Source organism: Tamandua tetradactyla, chromosome 11 (assembly GCF_023851605.1).
Source record: "Tamandua tetradactyla isolate mTamTet1 chromosome 11, mTamTet1.pri, whole genome shotgun sequence".
In the NCBI taxonomy this organism is placed as follows: domain Eukaryota; kingdom Metazoa; phylum Chordata; class Mammalia; order Pilosa; family Myrmecophagidae; genus Tamandua; species Tamandua tetradactyla.
The window spans coordinates 70,136,000-70,141,965 of NC_135337.1; the positions used below are offsets into that span (position 1 = coordinate 70,136,000).

A 5,966-nucleotide genomic window follows, 5' to 3' on the forward strand; every position below is an offset into this window, starting at 1 on the left:
ACAAGAATCCAGTTGGTTTCCTTCCAGTCTTCAAGTTTTGAGACCTTATCCACCTCCAATGATCTGTTTCAACTATTTTTTTGTAACTCATACCACCTGGTCAATTGGCTCATGATGAGCATGCTTTTCCCATAGGTTTTGCCTGTCTTAAACAATATCACTGGATCTTCCAAGGAGATCAGTAAAATACCCACTGTATTATACTATTATCTGTGTTTGGAAACACCCACTAATTACAGTTGGAGTTACCACTATTATTTTGTTTTCAATAATTCTCCCTTAGAAATAGTATATACTGAATTAAAAATAGAATTCACCTCATTTTTATCTTGGAATACATTATACACCCAGGTGAAGATTTTGGTTTTGGTCCTTTTAACTAAGATTTTAAATGATTTATTTTATAAAATTTTTTCAAACTTATGATTGTAAGAATAGCATAATGACCTCCCATGTATCCTTCAGCTAGAAGCATCAATTGTAAACATTTTGTCACATTTGCTTTACTGTCTTCTTTCAATATAAATTAGGTAGATAGATGATAGACATAGATCATAAAGATAATAAATGACAGGTTCTATGGCGAGAAACAGATTCAATCATCAAGACTCGTTTAAGTATTCAAAAAGCTATTGAACTGCTCCCTTTGGCAGCATTCTAAAACTGGAATGATACAGAAAAGATTAGCATGGCTCCTACACAAGGATGACATATAAATTCATGAAACATTCTATATGAAGGCAGCAATGGAAAAGTGATTCATCACATACAAGAGATCCTCAATAAGACTAAGTGCCGACATCTCAGCAGAAACCATGGGGTGAGAAGGCAGTGGTTTGATATATTTAAGGTACTGCAACAGAACAACTGCCCACCACCTATTCTTTATCCAGCAAAATTGTCCATCAAAAATGAGGAAGAGTTTAAAATATTTACAGGTAAATAGAGACTGAAAGAGTTTGTCGATAAGAGACCTGCTCTACAAGAATTTCTAAAGGGAGTTTTGCAGGTTGAAAGGAAAAGACAGGAAACAGTGGCTTGAAGTAGTGTGAAGAAATGAAGAACATCAGCATAGGTAACTAAAAAGGTAAATGCAAAATTCAATAGTACTGTATCTTCAAAATACAACTCTACTCTTCAATTTATATAAGAATCAGAATACAATTGAGCAAGAAACAGACATATTTCCTGATAATGGACATGCAAAATCTAAGTGATAAAGTGGGGCAAAAACAACAGAAAGAGGGAAAGACAGGGCTTTGGGAGCAGAGAACATGTATGTTAATGAAGTTAAATTGGTATTATTTCAAGTTTGTATGTTATAAATATAAGTTGTATAATACAAATCCCAGGGTAACCACAAAAAAAGTATTTAAAAATATACAGAAACACAAATGAGAAAGATATATCACAAAGATCAACTATACAGAAAAGCAGGTTGCAATAAAGGAAAAGATAGATTAAAAAAATATGACATTTAAAAACCAAAGGACAAAATGACTGAAGTAAGTACTGCCCTTACAGTAATAACACTGAATATTAATGGGTTAAACTCCCCAATCAAAAGATGCAGGTTGGCAGAATGGATAAAGCAGCATGATTCAACTATATGTTGTTTGCAAGAGACTCACCTTAGACCCAAAATCACAAATAGTTTGAAAGTGAAAGAATGGAGAAAGATATAACAAACAAATAGTAATCAAAAAAGTGGTAGGTGTATTAGTATTGGACAAAATAGACTTTACATCAAAAGTTGTTATAAGAGACAAAGAAGAACACTATATATTAATAAAAGGTGCACTCCACCAAGAAGAAATAGCAATCATGAATATTTATGCACCTAATCATGGTGCCCTGAAACACACGTGCAAACACTGGCAAAACTGAAGAGAGAATGAGAAACCTCTACAATAATAATTGGAAATTTAATATACAACTATCATAAATAGATGAATATCTAGACAGAAATCAATAAGGAAACAGAGAACTTGAGTTATATGATAAACTACACCTAACATTCATATACATAACACTGCATTTCTCAAGTACACATAGATCATTCTCCAGGAGAGACCAAATGTTGGGTAACAAAACAAGCCTCAAATTTAGAAAGACTGAAATCATACAACGCATCTTCTCTGACCATAACGGAATGAATCTGAAAATCAGTAACAGGTGACCATAACAGAATGAAGCTGAAAATCAGTAACAAGTGGACCACTGGAAAACCCACAAATATATGGAAGTTTAGTAACACTCCCTTAGCAATCAGTAAGTCAAAGTAGAAATTACAAGGAAAATCACTAAATATCTTGAGACACATAAAAATGAAGACACAACATATCAAAACTTATGGAATGCAGCAAAGATAGTGCTCAGAGGGAAATCTGTAGGCCTAAACACACTAAAAAAGAAGAGCTAAAATCAAGCCTAACTGTACACATTGAGTAATTAGAAAGAATGGCAAACTAACACCAAAGAAACCAGAAAGAAAAAATAACAGCCATTAGAACAGAAATAAGTGAAACTGAGACTAAAAAAACAATAGAGAGAATTAACAAAACCAAAAGTTGGTTCTTTGAAAGGATCAGCAAAATTAACAAACCCTTAACTAGACTGACAAAGAAAAAAACAGAGAAGATGCAAATAAATAAAATCTGAAATGAGAGGGGGACATTATTACTGACCCCAAAGAAATAAAAAAGATCATAAGAAATACAATGAACAGCATATGTCAGCAAATTAGACAGTATAGATAAACTGGACAAAATCCTAGGAACACATGAACAACATATACTGACTCTAGTAGAGATAAAAGACCTCAACAGACCAATTACAAGCAAAAGATTGAATCAGTCATCAGAAACCACCCAAAGAAAAGCCCAAGGCCAGATGGCTTCACAGTGAATTCTACCAATCACTTCAAGTACTAATACCAATCCTGCTCAAATTGTTTCAAAAAATTGAAGAGGAAGGAACACCACCTAATTTATTCTATGAGTCCAACATAACCCTAATACCAAATCCTGATAAAGATACTATAAGAAAAAAAAATTACAAATTTCTCTTATGAATATAGATGGAAATATACTCAGTCAAATACTTGCTAATCAGATCCAAGAGTATAAGATAATTATATACCGTGATCAAGTGGGTTTTATACCAGGTATGCAAGTGTGGTTCAATATAAGAAAAGTAATTAATGTAATACATCACATAAGAAAATGAAGGGGGAAAGCACATGATCATCTCAATTGACATAGAAAAGGCATTTAGCAAAAGTCAGCATTGCTTCTTGTTAAAAACACTTACAAAAAATAGGAATAGAAGATAACATCCTAAACATGATAAACGACATAGATGAAAAAACCACAGCTAACATCATACTCAATGGTGAAAGGATGGAAGAAAAAGATGTCCACTGACAACACTGTTATTCAACATTGTACTGGAAGTTCTAGCCAGAGCAATTAAGCAAGAAAAATAAATAAAAGGCATCCAAAATAGAAAAGATAGGATAAAACTTTCAGTATTTAAAGAAGACATGATCCCATATATGGAAGACCTCAAAAGATCTACAACAACGGTACTAGAATGAATTCAGCAAAGTGGTGGAGTAAGATTAACATGCAAAAATCAGTGGTGTTTCTATACATTAGTAATGAGCAAACTGAGGAGGAAATCAAGAAAATGATTCCATTTACAATTGCAACTAAAAGAATCAAATATCTAAGAATAAAGCTACCCAAGGATCTGTATAGAGAAAACTGCAACAAAACATTGCTAAAAGAAACCAAAGAAGACCTACATAAAAGGAAGGACATTCCATGTTCATGGATTGGAAGATTAAATACTGTTAAGATGTAAATTCCACCCAAATTGGTAGATTTACAGATTCAATGCAATTCTAATTAAAATTCCAACATCCCATTTTGCAGAAATGGAAAAGCCTAATATCAAATTTATTTGGAAAGGTTAAGGGACCCCAAACAGTCAAAGACATCTAGGAAAAGGATGAATTTGAAGGACTCACAATTCCTGACTTTAAAGCATATGACAAAGTAACAGTGGTCCAGAGAACATAGTACTAGCACAAGGATAGATGTATCAATCAATGGAATCGAATCGAGAGTTCATAAATAGAACCTCACATCTACAGTCAACTGATTTTTTTGACAAGGCTGCCAAATCTGCTCAGTTGGAAAAGAATAGCACCTTCAACAAATGGAGCTGGGAGACGGGGATACCCATATGCAAAAGAATGAAAGAGGAACCCTATTTCACACCATATACAAAAATTAACTCAAATGCATCAAAGATCTAAATATAAGAGCTAGGATTATAAAATTTCAAGAAGAAAATAAAGGAAAGCATTTTCAGAGCATTCTGCTAGGCAGTGTTTTCTTAGACTTTACACCCAAAGCGCAAGCAAAGAAAGGAAAAAATAGCAAAGTGGGACTTCCTCAAAATGAAAAATTTTTGTGCATCGAAGGACTTTGTCATGAAAGTAAAAATACAACCTACTCAATGGGAGAAAATGTCTGGAAAACACATACCTGATAGAGTTTAATGTCTAAAATATATAAAGAAATCCTACAACTCAACAACAAATAGACAACCCAATTTAAAAAATGGACAAAAGACACAAATAGACATTTTTCCAAAGAGGAAATACTAATGTCTAAAAAGTACATGAAAAGATGCTCAGCATCACTAGCTATTAGGGAAACAAATCAAAACCACAAAAAGGTATTTCAGACACACTAGAATGGCTACTATTAACAAAACAGAAAATTAGAAATGTTGGAGAGGATGTGGAGAAATAAAAACACTCATTCGTTGCTGTTGGGAATGTAAGATGCTGTAGGTGCAGCAGGAGACAGTTTGGGAGTTTCTCAGGAAGCTAAATATGGAATTACTCTTTGACCTGGCAATACTGCTACTAGGTATATACCCAGAAGAACTGAAAGTATGGACTTAAATGGATATTTTCACACTGTTGGTCATAGTGGCATTATTCGTATTGCTGAAAGATGGAAGCAACCCAAGTGTCCATCAACTGATCAGTGGATAAACAAAATGTGGTCTATACCTACAATGTAAGATTATTTAGCTGTTAAAAGGAATGAATTTCTGATGCATGGGACAATGTGGGTGAACCGTGAGGACATTATGCTGAATGAAATAACCCAGGCACAAAAGGACAAATATTGTATGATCTCACAGATATGCACTGATTATAATACGCATCTCATACAGTTAGACCGATTGGGGTAGAGAATGGTAAGCTAATGCTTAATTTGTACAAAATTTCTAGTTAGGCTGACTGTAAAGGTTTGGAAATGGATAGTGGTGATGGTGAGTGTAATTAGCAGTGCTGAGTTCTCTCTGTGAATGTGGTTAAAAGGGGACGTTTTGAGTTAAGCATGTTACTAGAATGAAAGTTAGACGATCCACCGTGGGACTGTAAGGCACTGTGAACCCTGTCGTGGAAGAAGGACTTGGGCTAACAGTAGGAGTGTAAGAATGTTCTTTCATGAATTACAGCAAATGTAGAACACTAATGAATACATGGTGTTGATAATCGGATGGTATGGGGAAAGCACACCTAATGTAAACTAGGGACTATGGTTGACAGATTCTTTCAATTTTAACAGAGATACCACACTAATGCAAAGTGTCAACAACAGGGCGATATGTGGGAACATTGTATTTTTTACATGATTTTTCTATAAACCTACAACTTCTCAAAAAAATGATGATGATGATGAAGATGATGAAACTGGGCCACAAACAAACATAAATGAAAGATAGGATTGTACAGCACAAACACTGACCCCTATTGGAAATGATGGAGTATAATTAATGGTGCAATTATAAAAATGTTCTTTCATGAATTGTCACAAATGTTATAAAAATGTTCTTTCATGAATTGTCACAAATGTATCACACTAATGAAAGGTGTT

The 5,966-nt window shown here is 33.9% G+C and overlaps 1 pseudogene; it reads left to right on the plus strand.

Moving 5' to 3' along the window:
- Positions 1-639: 639 nt before the first annotated feature.
- Positions 640-740, plus strand: LOC143651063 (U6 spliceosomal RNA; annotated as a pseudogene).
- Positions 741-5,966: the final 5,226 nt, after the last annotated feature.